This window comes from Epinephelus moara, chromosome 16 (assembly GCF_006386435.1).
Source record: "Epinephelus moara isolate mb chromosome 16, YSFRI_EMoa_1.0, whole genome shotgun sequence".
In the NCBI taxonomy this organism is placed as follows: Eukaryota; Metazoa; Chordata; class Actinopteri; order Perciformes; family Serranidae; genus Epinephelus; species Epinephelus moara.
Window position 1 is genome coordinate 44433233 of NC_065521.1, and position 15344 is coordinate 44448576.

A 15344-nucleotide genomic window follows, 5' to 3' on the forward strand; every position below is an offset into this window, starting at 1 on the left:
CACCTCATTCAATCCCAAACATGCCATTAACTCACAGAACATTGACATTATAACAGAACATTTACTGCAGGGTCGCTACAATACATAGCCTATAACATTATCAAATCATAGCTTTAAAAAAAAACAAAAACGTCATATCTGACCAGGCCTGGCCTGGGCCTGTCAGAGGGAGGGGAGCTCCCGGCCTGACCCGGCTTGGGCCCGCGGGGCGGGTCGGGCCGGGCCGGGCTCGGGGTCGGGCAGAGAATCTAAGCTCTACACTTGACCACGCTGCATCAACTACAACCGACAGCCAACTAGCACATATGTTCTGCTCCTGCCTGGGAGGATATAACTCTCCACACCAGCAGACAGTGGTCGTCTGTTTTAATCATTGAAAAGGGAAACTGGAAGACCGACAGGACGGACTGAAGACACGTGTTAATCAGTAAGCACATTAAAAACACACCCTGATATTGAAAGAACAAATGATATTTACCGTGCACTCACTGTGACCTCATCACATGTCCACGTTTGGTCATGGACTTTCCACGTCCACATATGACGTCCAAGGTACCCTGGGTGTGTTGGTTGTTGACGTTTTGGGACGCCGTGTCAACTTCAGCCTGTTACATGCATTGTCTGTTTTCAAAATACACTTCCTTTTTTTTACAGGAAATGTACAGTTTGCATACAGTCTCTTTCAAAATAAAAGGGCTACGTTGGTACAACACCACAGATTGACTTTTTTTTCCCTTCAACAGCAAAAACACGTAGTTACGTTTTGCCACCACACACAGGTATGCTCTGATGAAGGTCTTACTGACTGAAAGCTAAGCAATAAATGTGAATTTTAGTGCAAATTTAAGTGTGCGGAAATCCCCCTTTTTTCATTGTGGACTTTTTAGTTGTTTTTCCAGCACCTTAACCAAGACTTGGCCAGGATGAGCGGTGGTCCTCCCTCAGTTTGCCAACACACACACGGAAAAAAGTAGAGATGTACCGATACCACTTTTTCCTTCCCGATACCGATTCCGATCCCTGAACCTTAGGTATCTGCCGATACCGAGTACCAATACCAGCGCGTAAAATAAAAATGGATGGGATATGAACTGTTGTATGTCTGTAATAATGGCAAATGGCCGCGTATCATGCTGATGTGAAATCGGTGTTTGACGCTAGAATTCACTGATCATGCGCCGGATTTCGACGACTTCATAATGAGACCCGGTTGCTAAAATATACAGAGTAGCACTGTGCTGGCGTTGTTTGGTTCTGTATAACAAAGGAAAGCCACTGTAATAAAAAGTCTTTGTCGCAGCCCTACTGCAGGACCTCTGTGTAAAAAAGAGCGATTGATAAGTACCCATAGATACAGTATATGCAGGGTCAACAACATGTCTCTGCTTGCATGTTTATTCTATTAACATCGTATTCACCAGGTATACATCACACAATCTGACATGCCTCAGAACTCAGTAAAACCTCACCTGCAGACTGTAGTGAGCCTCTCACAGCCTCACATGCAGCAAACCCTGCTGTTATCTCACAGTGTGTTTTGAGCCTTTAAACCTCCCTGTCTGGTAAAAATGGACGTCTTTCAAGCTCCACTTTTCTGTTGTACATTTGTCTCCGAGCCCAAGAGAGAGTTATTTCTCAAAGCTCCTCCAGAGACAGAAGATATTACACGACTGAGTCGAACAATCCACGAGTAAACTGATCTTTATGTGAAGAGATCCTCTGATAGATCACAGGTGTCCCCGCAATATCGCTTCTTCTTCTCAGTTTTTTCCTTCTGAGTCAACTGAGTTTATTTTAAGTGTCCTGTCGTCCGAGACAACTCAGTGTGAAGGAAACATGAGTCACTGAATTCAGCAGTTTGAGGTTTACATCTCGATGTTTTAAAGGGAGTTCAGTTCAGATTCTTGCTTGTCCCCACCCCCTCTTTCTATTGTCTCCCTCCCTGTATTGATAAAGCTCAGCTCCACTGTGTATTGCCAAAGTTTCAGTGACGATCAATTCCGGTAAAAAACAGCAGTAATGAACTCTGGCGTCACTCCATCATCTCTCTGTTCCTCTTGATATTTACATTCTGTGTAATTCTGTCACTCCCCCCTTCAGTTGTTTCTCTCTCTATTTATTGACATGAATGTGTCATCTAACAATGCGACCTCAGCCGGAGCTGCAGTCTCAGATCAGTTCAGAATAATCTTCACTGGCAGCGTAGAACCCAACATGATTCACAGCAGAACAGAGAGCATCGATCTGATAATTATTGTGCACATAAAAAGATAATTTACACTGATTAAACATGATTTACAGACCCATCTCTCTTTCTCTCTGTGTGACCTCATACAAACCAGTGCTTCCTATTGGCTGTGATCATAAACAGTCATCAGCTTCATGCCCTTTGCATCAGAAACATGACCTCACATCTGACCCTTCAAGGCTTCATTTCATCACTACACGTCGCACTTTACAACAGGGGGCTGATTTCAAACTCAAAATGTGTGGTCATAATTTAAACAATTTATCAGCTATATCAAGCTAACGGGAGCTAATTACAACTGGACTTTTCAAATGCATCAAATCGATGCCATACCTGAGATGTAGGTTCTGTGTCCTATGACATACCGTACGATGAGCCTGACATGCACCTCCCCAGAAATGTAAGTTATAGTGAAGCTGATTTGTGTACTTGTGTTTGAAACTGTCTCTATTAAGCCATGTTTAATGTGTGTTTAATGTGTGTTTTGAATCAACTTAATTTATAGCACTTCGCAGAAACCCCACCACCGACTAGTGTTTTGGAGGTGTAACTACAGAGTGACACAGACACAACACCGCACAAGTATACGGCGTAGGTCACGTGTGTAAGCTACATTAGCCGTAGCAAATGAGGTTTCACGAGCCTGGTTTAGCATAGCAGCATAACAGCCTCTCTAAAATGTGCAGTTTGATCCCAACACAATGCTGCAGATGTCCAAAGTTTTGAGGTTGCGTGCCGTTAACATGCTGACTGTAGGAATGTCCACCAGAGCTGTTGCCCGTGAACTGAATGTTCATTTCATTACAATAAGCTGTGTGTGTAACCGCACCAGCCCAGGACCTCTACATCCAGCGTCTTCACCTGTTGACCTGACAGCAGTTCATCATTGTAAATGACTTGTGCGGTTGTGAGGTCGGTTTGGATGTACTGCCACATTCACAGAAATGACATGGGAGACGTCTTATGGTCGTAAAATGAATGGTTCACATGCAGCAGCTCTGGTGGACATTCCTGCAGTTGGCACACTCCCTCAAAACTTATGGCATCTGTGTCGTTGTGTTGTGTGATCAAACTGCACATTTGATGGATTATCACGGAAAAGTAGAAGTGCTCAGTGACATGGATTTTATCAAATTTGTGACCAAAATTTGAGAGAAATTTGTCTATTGTGTGCATGAAAAAGTCTCAGATCTTTACCTTAAACCTTTGAAAAAGTGTTTACATTTCTCTTCAGTGTATACTGATAGTGCTACAGGTAAGAGACATAATATGTATGATTAATTTGGGGGTGAAAGTAACGCTGAGACCTGCTAATATTAGCAGCTAAAGTTTGAGAAACCTGTCAGTGTTTCTGCAGTGTTACAGTCACAGTTACAGACATTTACCTCAGAAAACCCTGATACCATGTTTCCATCCAAGATTTATAAAAGAAATCATTCATGCACAGATAACAGAAGCCGGACCATATGTGAGACAGAACTTCAGCTCCATGTATTCACGAGGTTGTCGCTACAGTATACGCTTACATCTAATAATTCATAAAGCTTTTTAAGGTGCGAGAACAGAACATCTTTGCTCGCTATAAAACTGCAGCACGAATGTCAGTCTGAGCAGCTGCTCATTAGCAGCCACACTCAGAGCGACCTGTTCAGTCTCAGCTGCAGAGAGACGACAAACAGGCCTCCAATAATTAGAAAAAAAAAAGTACAGATTTATTTAAAGTAATTAATGAAAACAGGATGAAAAGTGTGAGCTCTCAGAGTTTGTTGTGTTTGCATCCAACAAGCATGAAATGAGAATCTCACAGACTGTCACACTTTGAAAACAGAGTGTTGTGCTTTTTATTTCAGTGATGAGACGCTGATTGGCTGCAGAGAGGAGCCTCACCGGCTTCAGCTGCTGACAGACAGCGTGACAGCAGCAGGGCGCTGAGTGACAGCTGACTGCTTTGAGTATGTTGATGATGTGCAGACAGGCTGCAGCCTCGGGGCAGCAGGCAAAGTGGGCGAAACTGCAGCGTCAAAAAGACCCAAATATTCAAACTAATTCAGCTCTCAGGGAGCGTTCAATTTAAATCTGCTGAGTAACTGACATGATGAAACCTATATGCATTCAGCAAAGTTTGTTTGCGTGTAACGACTGCACATGGAGAGCTATAGACATGAAACATTGTATGTTAACATGACTCATGGAGTTATACTGAAACTTATTGTCAATAGACCAGAAATATTTTGGCAGCAACAAACGTTGACAGTGCAGAACTGTCCTGCCCTTTCATATTTTTTGCAAACTATTGAAACCCAGAAGGGGGAAATAGCGTTATATTCTTATACCCCTGCAAGTAAATGAATAAGAATGTGCAGTAAGATATTGTACATATCTCACAGTGCTTCTTTACTTCCTGATCACACAAAAAGCCTTTTAGCAGCTGGAGGCGGCTTTTTGTAAATGTTTTTAATGAGAAGGAAACTTTATGCTCACTGTTTTTGTGTTGCGATGCACCTCCTGTTTCTGCGCTCTAGGCATGGGGCATTTTTGCCGGAGCGCTCAAAGCGCCCAACGTCATGTCTTTTTTTGTCAGCGTATCTCCCATTGTCCAATCGGATGATTTGAGAGGCGGGCCTTCTGTGGTCGTCACCACAAGAAGTTTACAGTTGGTAATCAATGGAGGAGAAACTGGTGGTAGCAGTTGCTGGATACCCAGAGCTATACGGACTTCTCAGACCACCATTTCAATGGAAAACAGCAGGCGTGGAAGCAACTTCTCAGACCACCATTTCAATGGAAAACAGCAGGCGTGGAAGCATGTAAGTGCAGTACTGTAAATGTCCATGATGGAGGAGAAGCTCCTGGACCAACTGGTGGTACTCCCCATGATCCAGCCTCCTCTTTAGGGTCTCATGTACCCACACAGATCTCTGTTTATCTGCTGACAGCCTCTCACCCTCAACCAGAGCTACAGACAGTACCCTCTGCCTCAACATGGCAGCAACTACACACTGATTACTGTGAAATAAATGAACAGTAGATTGATTACAGAGGAAGGTTAGTGTGAGGATGTGATGGGGTGGTTGCTTGGAAACAATAGAAAGGTGCAGCAAGCCCTATTTTTTACCAGTGGTATTCAGTTTCTTTGAAAAAAGGCAGTGTGGTGCGACATGCGTTTTGATCACACAGAGAGCAATGCTGTGTGTGTGATCGGGGCCTTACACTCTCTTTCCTTAATGTCAGTGAAGAAGAAACTCAAGGCAAGTCCAGTTGCCTATGATATAGCACTTAAAAGAATACTCCGACGATTTGGGAGTTATGCCCTTTCTCTATCACTTTCATATTGAGACAACATGATGGATATCTTTTTTGTGTCTGTCCGTCCAGTGGCTGGGTCTCAGCGGTTAGCATTGCGGCTTAGCTTAGCGAATACAATTGAAGTCTATAGGGGGTCAGTAGCCTACTCGGTAAGAGTGAACAAATAAACGTTACAGAAACCCTGAAGCTGGTATTTCTGCACGTGCATTTAAAATAAACATGTTTAAACATTAATTCGAAAAACGAGGTTCCTTTTTAGTCGTTTTAGAAGAAGTTTGATACACGGAACTATAGTGTGGAGGCTAGAGATATATCATCATCATCAGGAGGAAAACCGCCGCAGAGAGTGCATCACAAGGAGTGAAAACTTTGCAGCAATCACTAATCCTGGCGTGATTGAAACATTTTTTCATGTTCCTAAGATAAACTGGAAAAAACGCCCAGGCCTGCAGGAGCTGATGGACGGCTTTCAGTCGAGTTTACAGTGCCTTTTCATCGAGCCTGTAAGTTTGCCTTGAATGTTTTTGCAAGTTGCAATAATACATTTTTGAGGCATGATCGTCCCTGTCGTCTCTTTGTTTGCTTTTACCGAGTGACCTAGCGTACCTGTCCCAGAGCCAGCTGCAGCTGTTGCTCACCGGTGTATCCCTCCGCGCAGGGCGTAAACACACTATAATTCCGTGTATCAAACTTCTTCTAAAACGACTAAAAAGGACTCTGGTTTTTCGAATTGATGTTTAAACGTGTATTTTAAATGCACGTGCAGAAATGCCAGCTTCAGGGTTTCTGTAATGTTTATTTGTTCACTTTTACCGAGCAGGCTACTGACCCTCTACAAGCGCAATGCTAACCGCTGAGACCCAGCCACTGGACGTACAGACACAAAAAAGATATCGATCATGTTGTCTCAATATGAAAATGATAGAGAAAGGGCATAACTCCCAAATCGTCGGAGTATTCCTTTAAGATCCCTTTACTTAAGAAAATAGATGCATTCACTTAAAATGCTGTAAGCGCCACCGCCCTCATACCTCCACGCTTCCTTTATGCTGGCATAGATGCAGCCAACAGATGGCACCAGAGGGCGGAATCAAAAGTTTCACACAACAAGCGAGGTGACAGTGGGGGAGATCATACTTTATGTGTACCTTTAAACAGAGGCAGCATTGTAGACGGAGGCCATTATATAGATTTGTACATTTCGGCCCTTACTTTGGGTTGATGGTTCAACCTTGGTATTTCTTAAATTCTGGCTGCAGCTACCTGACCACTGTTGCCGTCCACATGGAGCCACGCAGAGCGATGACAAATGTCTCTATTTGTTCACGTTTTGTTCGATTATGATCAGAGGTGCTGCGCAGTGACGTTAACACAAAGAGAAACACAGTCCTGGTATAAATATAAACACATGAACACAGTCTGTAACTGTTATCAATAACTGATGATCATTATGTTATTACCACATCCTCATCAGCTGTTACACTTTCTATTTATAAGTATCTCTCTTTTTTCTTTTCTTGGCTCAATCCTCTCCCTCTCTCTTTCTCTTTTTATCCATCCTTCAATCTCAGGACAGTTACTGTGGGCAACAAAGCGTGAAACATGAAAGAGCTTCCCCTCGGTTTCCACGGCAACAGGAGCTGGGGCATTCCATAATTTTCTGCTCTGCTCGGTGACAAAATGTATTGACCCACACATCCTTCTCTCTCTCTCTCTCTCTCTCTCTCTCTCTCTGTCTCTCTCTGTCATCCCTCAGTATCTGTTCTTCTTTCTGACCACTCATCATTTCTTTCCCCTCTTTCTTTCTCTCAGTCTTTTATCTGCATGCTCACTCATCCTCTATCCTCCCTCTGTCATTTGGTTTTGGCCTAATTCTTCTTTTTTTTTTAATCTCTTTTCATCCTTTGTCTCTCTAGTTTCTCCCCATCCATCCATCCATCCATCCATCCATCCATCCATCCATCCATCCATCCATCCATCCATCCATCCATCCATCCATCCATCCATCCCCCTCTCCTCCCTTCACAGTGACTCTTCAGCCCGGGGACAAACTTCTATAATTCATCATTACTTCTCATAAGCCGCCCTCCTCCTCCTCCTCCTCCTCCTCCTCTTCGTCCTCTTCTTTCTCTTTTTATCTCTCTCCTCTGGTGTCTCCATCCATTCTCCCTCTTTCTTCCTTTATTCTGTCATCTGTTCCGATCTAATCATTCCACTGCCTTTCTCAGAATTTGGAGTAAAAATAAAGAAGGACGAGATTTTCTGCCTCGTGGTCGTACGTCTCCAAGAACCGTACAAGTTACAGTTACAGTCTCCATCCATGTCAGTGAAAACATGGATGCTTCACACACAGAAGATCTATACAATCAGCACAGTTTCAAGATTAGAGTCACCAATTCAGTATCTGACCAAAAGTCTCCCCTTCTGTTCCTGAGATATGAGTTAAAACATGATGATGTCACAGTCAAGCTGACCTTTGACCTTCTGGATATAAAATGTCATAATTTTATCCTATCAGACATTTGTGTGAAATTCTGCTGTGGCTGAAAACATGTTTTGTAAGGTCACACAGACCTTTGACCTCCAAATTATAATCACTTCATCCTTTAGACCAAGTGGACGTTTGTGCCAAATTTGAGGAAACTCCCTCAAGGCCTTGAGATACAGAGTTCACAAGAATGAGACTGGTGCAAAGCCACAGTGACGTTGACCTATTGACTTTCAACCACCAAAATCGAATCAGTTCATTGATGAGTCCAAGTGGATGTTTGTGCCAAATTTGAGGAGACTCTCAAGGCCTACTTCTGATATTGCGTTTGTGAGAATAAGATGGATGCAAGGTCACAGTGGCATTTGTCTACCAAAGTCTAATCAGTTCAGTGATAAGTCTAAGTGAACGTGTGTGCCAAACTTTCTTGAGATGCCGCAGTCACAAGAATGAGACAGATGAAGTCACAGTGACCTTGACCTTTGACCTATGACCACCAAAATCAAATCAGTTACGTTTGTGCCAAATTTGAGGAAATGCTCTCAAGGCCTACTTTAGATATTGCGTTTATTACTTTAGATATTGCGCTCATGAGAATAAGATGAACTAAATGTCACAGTGACCTTTTTCCTTTCACCATCAAAATCTTATCAGTTCATTGTTAAGTCCAACTGGACATTTGTGCCAAATTTAAGGAAATTCCTCAAGGCATTCTTGAGATATAGAGTCCATGAGAATGAGACGGATGCAAAGCCACAGTGACCTTGGCCCTTGACCTTTGACCACCAAAATCTGATCAGTTCATCAATGAGTCGAAGTGAACGTTTGTGCCAAATTTGAAAAACAATTCCCTCAAGGTGTTCTTTAGATGCTGTGTTCATGAGAATGACAAAGATGATGTCACAGTGAATTTGACCCATTGACCTATGACCACCAAAATCAAATCAGACCATGACCTCAAGTGGATGTTTGTGCCAAATGTTGAAGAAATTCCCTCAGGGCCTTCTTGAAATGTTGACTTCACAAGAATGAGACAGATGAAGTCACTGTAACCTTGAACTTTGACCTATGACCACCAAAATGAAATCAGTTAAGTTTGTGCCAAATTGGAGGAAACCCTCTCAAGGCCTACTTTAGAAACTGCGTTTATTACTTTAGATATTGCGCTCATGAGAATAAGATGAACTAAATGTCACAGTGACCTTTTTCATTTGACCACCAAAATCTGATCAGTTCATCAATGAGTCGAAGTGAACGTTTGTGCCAAATTTGAAAAAAAATTCCCTCAAGGTGTTCTTTAGATGCTGTGTTCACGAGAATGACAAAGATGAGGTCACAGTGACTTTGACCCATTGACCTATGACAACCAAAATCGAATCAGTTCATGATACCAAGTGGATGTTTGTGCCAAATGTTGAAGAAATTCCTTCAGCGCCTTCTTGAGATGCTGCGTTCATGAGAATGGGACAGATTGGCATACAGACAGACATGTCTTTAGCCACCGCTATCAGGCGGTGGAGACGTAGAAAAGATGGTGACCTTTGAAGTGTCGGAGTTTTTTGGGGTTACTCGAGGTTAAAGGAACAGTTCCCTCTAAATTCAGTTTTACTGCAGCCACGTGTTCAGACCAGTCAGGTGTCCATGAGAAAAACCGTCTCACAGAAAATGTGTCTTTAAATAAAAACGTATTTTTCATTTTGTTAATATTATTTTTTCAGGATATATTTCACACACAAACGTTTTGTGACCACAGACGTGTTTTTAATATTCTGCCTTCACATCAGCAGCTGGTTTATATCTCACTGCTCAGTGATGAGTCTCTAACCTTCAGCTTTAAATGAGAGTTTGTGTTCTGTGTTTCTGCTCACTGGGACAAAGAAGAAAGAGAGAGGAGGAGGAGGAGGAGGAGGAGGAGGAGAAAACTTCTGGGGAGAAGAAAGAAAAGGAAAGGAGACAAAAGGGATGAAAAAGAGATGAGGAATGATGGGGGAGAAGGAGAGGATGCAGGGAAAGGACGTAAAGTCAAAAGAAGGAGGAAAGTAGAGAACAGGAGGATTAGGAGGAGAGAAAAAAGGGGATAAGTAAAGGAGAGAAGGGTGCAGAAAGAAGGAGGAAGAAAAGCAGGAAATGATGTAAAAGTTGGAGGGAAAGGAGAAAAGGAAGGATGAAGGGAGAGAAGAAAGGAGGGAAGTAAAGAAAAAAGGGAGGAAAAGACGAGGTAATGAAGTACGAAGAAAAGGTGATAAATAATAGAAACATCTCTCCCTCCATTTTATTTATCCCTCACTTTATACACATCCATTATTTACTCATCTCTCCATCTTTCCCTCTTTTTATTTCTCTGTTCCTCTTCCTCTTTATTCCTCCTTTTTGTTTTTTCTCGATATTTTTTCTTTCTTTTCTCCTCCATTTTTCTCCTAACTCCACTCTTTTTCTTTCTCTTCTTGCATCCTTCTTTCTTCCCACCTTTCCTCTCACACTTTATTCTTTCCTCCTTTCTCCCACCCCTCCCTTTTCTCTTATTTCTCCTTCTTTTTCTACTTGTTTACTCCTCCCTTTCACTTCTCTCACCTTTCTTGCTTTTCCTCATTCCTTTCCCTCCTTTGCTTCCTCATTTCCTTTTCTCTCCTGTCCTTCTACCATCCTTCCTTTCTTCTTTCCTTCCCTCCTTGTGTCTTTTTCCTTTATCTTCCTCCCTTACTGTTTCCTCCTACCTTTCTTCCTACTCTCCTTTTTGTTTTCTTTTCATCTTTCTTTTCTTCCCACCTTCCCTCTTTCTTTCCTCTTTCTTCTTTCTCCACTTGCGTCCTCTTTCCTTTCGCTTTTCTGACCTTATACCTTTCTTCTTTCCGTCCTTCCCTTTTTCATTTCCTTTTCTCTCTTTTCTTTTTCCTACATCCATCCTTTCTTCCTCTCCTTCCCCTCCTTTTTTCCCTTCTGCTTCTTCCCTTATTGTTTCCTCCTACCTTTCTTCTTACTCTCCTTCTCTTCTTCCTTTCTAATTTTTCTTCTTTCCTTTCCTTTCCCCCTCTCCCCTCCTTTTCATTTTATTTTCATCTTTCTTTTCTCCTCATCTGCCCACTTTATTCTTTCTCCACTTGCTTCCTCTTTCCTTTCCCCTCTCCGACCTTCCTTTCCTCTTTCCCTCCTTCATTTCCTTTTCTCTTTTCTTTCTTTTACTATTCCTCCTTTAGTCTTTCTTTCCCTCCTTCTTTGTCTCTTTTTTCCTTTCTCTCCTCCCCTTATTGTTTCCTCCTACCTTTCTTCTTACTCTCCTTCTCTTCTTTTTTCTGATTTTTCTTCTCTTTCCTTTCGACCAGCCTATCTTCGTCCTTTTTCTTTCTTCCTTACACTTTTTCTATCTTTCTTCCTTGCCTTTCTTTCTCTTCTTCTCTCCATCTTTCCAGCCCTCTCTCCTCTCTTCTTTTATTCATCTCCTTTTCTACCCTCTCTTCCTTCCTTTCATTTAATCTCCTCCTGCTGCTTCCCTTTCTCCCTCCATCTTTCATCCTCATCTCTCCGCTCTCATATCCCCCTCTCTTTTCCCCCTTTAATCTCTCCCTGCTCTCCTTCTCCCTCTCCTTCCCTTCGTCCATCCATCCATCCTCTGTATCGTTCCCTCGTTCATGCTTCTCATAATCAACTTTTACTCGGACAATTACAGAAAGAGAGGGGGGAGGGGGGTGTGCGGGGGGAGTTGCTTGGATACGGTTGCCATGTAACGGGAGGGGAGGGGCAGTGATAGCAGGAGTCAAGTGAGGTGTTGCCATGACAACGCAGGTTTCATGCTGTCAGTGATTTTAGCGTGTGGGAGGGGCCGCGGGATCAGAAGCATATGGAGAGGCACGCAGCACACACACACACACACACACACACAAACACACACACACACACACACACACACACACACACACACACACACACACACACACACCTTAAAAGATCTGTTCAGCAACATAACAATAGATGATTCTCTGCACTCTGACACAGCAAAGCTTTAAATTAAATGCTCTCCAGTTATTTAAGTAATTAGGATTCATCCTGCGGAGACACTGAACCTCAGTCCATCATGACACAACATTTTAACATAAAGTCTACACAGATGTCCAGGACTGTCAAAATTACATAAAAACTTTATGTTCACTTGACACAGAAACTCATCCCCTGTGAACCTGACAAACAGTTTTTGAGTTTTGAGTTAACTCGAACAAAATTTATAAAGCCAGTTTCACCTGATTAGTTTAAGTCCAATAAACAACACTATCACTATCTCTATCTCTGTGCACCTGCACAGAGTTGCAGAGTTTCCGAGCATGCTGTGAGACAATGTGTTTAAAGCCATGAACTGAAGAATACCGGTTTAAATGTGTTGTAAATCACTGATGTTACCCAGTACGCAGTGATTCATTTCTCTGTATTTGGTAGCGATGCGCGCCATTAGTCGTCTAAACGATGAAACGTCCGCCCCCTCGCTAGTCGGCACCAGAAATATTAGTCGGTTAAACCAATAAGTGTTTAATTCATGTACAAGGCCGCTTAACTGTCATGCAGCCGCCCGCCACTAGTGGGTGCTACAGAGCCGTCAGACAGCAGTGCCCCTCCCTGCGGTAATGAACCAGTAGACTGGAGTTTTAAATAAGAGAGATGTCCTCTCATAAACCAGCGCGGTTTGGCAGCACTTTGATCTGGAAAATGAATTCAGCAGCAATGAATCTTTTTTGAGACGTTTATATTATTTGTTAACTTTAAGTGAGTTGTTGTCAGATAATGTGCAGGTTTACATCACAGACTGTGTAAAAATGTGGACGTGGTCACTGTGACGTCACCCATTGATTTCTGAGGAGCGGGTATGAAGCTCAAAGTAGGCAGCTCCGGCTGTCGCCATCTTTACAGTGCCTGACTCCGCCCAACTCCCGCCCATAAAAAATGGGCCAAGAGGCGGGCCAAATGAAGCCTGGTTGCTTAAACACGCCCACCTCGCTCGAAGCTGCGAAGTTAGCTAAGGCTAACAACAGAGATGGGCAAAAATACATCAAAATGTATTTTGATACAAAATACAAAATACAACTCAAATAAATGTTTCAAAATAAAATACATGTATTTTGTATTTTCAAATACAGAAAATACTTTTTTTCTTTTTCTTTTTAGCAGCGACCCGCAGATCTATAGGTCACTCTGTCTGTCGGTTGGTTGGTCGGTCCACGAAGCTTTTCATGAATAACTCAAAATTTGCATACTGATACTAGAGACCATGAGTAACTATACCAGANATACTTTTTTTCTTTTTCTTTTTAGCAGCGACCCGCAGCTCTATAGGTCACTCTGTCTGTCGGTTGGTCGGTCCACGAAGCTTTTCATGAATAACTCAAAATTTGCATACTGCAACTAGAGACCATGAGTAACTATACCAGAAAGAATGCCCACGATTCATCCATAGGTGGTGCTATACTAACCGATTCAAACCTGTTTGTGAATAACTCAAAAAGTCCTTGACCAAAAACGTTCAAAATGGACATGCTGCAATTAGAGACCACAAGTAACTATGCCAGAAAGAACAACCATGATTCATCCATTAATGGCGTGATAGTAGCAGATTTGGTCGCAGCTGTTACACAATAAATTGTGCTAAATTTTGACTGTTTTCTGAGCATTTTTTAGACTAGTTGACTAGTCTTGATTAAAAGTTTCGTTTAGTCACCAGGAGCATCCCTAGTATTGGTAATGGTAAATGGACTGCACTTGTATAGAGCTTCTCTAGTCTTCTGACCACTCAAAGCGCTTTTATACTACATGTCACATTCACCCATTCACACACTGGTTGCCAAGGCTACCGTACACCGTGCCACCTGCTACTCAGTAACCATTCACACACTGATTGAACAGACATCGGGAGCAATTCGGGGTTCAGTATCTTACCCAAGGACATTACGACATGCGGCCTGGAGGAGTCTCGGATCGAACCGCAGATATTCCTGTCGAGCCTTTCAATTAAAAACGTCACATTTAAGGCTTCTGAGGGACAAACGAGGAGATCTTGTTGGGACATGTGTTCGGGGCAACAACAATAAACCAACGTCCAATTCTTCAGGTTTCTTTGAGTGCAGTGACACATTTATTTTAACACATGCTCAACTTAAGAAAAATAAAGTGTTGTAAAATGTGTACTCAATGTTTTAATGTTCTTATGACACAGAATTAAACGCTCAAACAACAACAAAAAGTTACGTTAAACTGACATTAAATTCCCGTCAGACTAGGGTCACGTGACACATTTATGTTGTCTCAAAACTTTTATGTTCCTGTATTTTACTAAACTAAAGGTTCTGAGTGCAAACTGGGGTTCACAGTGTATAAATGTCCGTTTGGATCCAACCGGAGCACCGAGCCCTGGTTTGTTATTCAGGTTAAAGTGGGAAGAAGCAGCGGGTTTATCGGGCAGCTGAGTGAAGTGGAGCCTGCGGAGGAAACACCGGGACCGTCTGGATGTAATAGTCCGTGGAGGTGCTGCGGTGCTCGGCTGCACAGATAGGAAACCCCTCGGCTGACAGGATGTACCACTCTCTCACTCCGCTCTCTCTCACGCAGGCGCAGAACGTACGTGCTACTTGGCCGTCGGATGTAGTCCGTGTAGTGTGTTCAAATGCAACTGACACAGGGCGACGTGAGGCGACGTAGACGACGCAACAGTTGGCTTTCGTTGCCGCTAGTTCTTTGATGTTGGTTTGGTGTGTCCGCACCTTAAGTCCTCCTAAATCCTACACTGTGGACCTTTAACTTCAACACAGAGCCTTCACATATTCAAACATGCATTACAATCCAGACACCACCCCTACAGCCACCATGTGACCACCGCCCCCCCTCTCCTCCCACAGCTCTGTCACATCATTGGCTCAGTGTCTCTCTATCTGTCCCCCTCACTTTCCTCTCTGTGTCTCAGCTGTTTTCAGCCATGTTAATGCCTGAACGTTACATGAACTTCATGCAGAATTCATAGAACCGTACTAACTCTGGCTTTTAACGTCTACACCAGCTGCATAATGGCTCGATTTTCACTCACGTGACCTGAAGCATCTCTTCTGCCGCCTGGCATGGAGGGCAGTTAGTCAGGCTCCAGCAGGTGCAGCAGAGCCTACCGGGCAGCGTGCTTTGTTTTTACACTGTTGACGGATACCTGAACCAACTCAGGGTGCAGTAACTGTAAATATGATTTACCATTTTAAAGAAGTAGATTTGGTTTGGGTTAGACAAACTACTTGGTGTTTTTGGCTCAATGACATCTATCACTATTTCATCCTGTGCTGC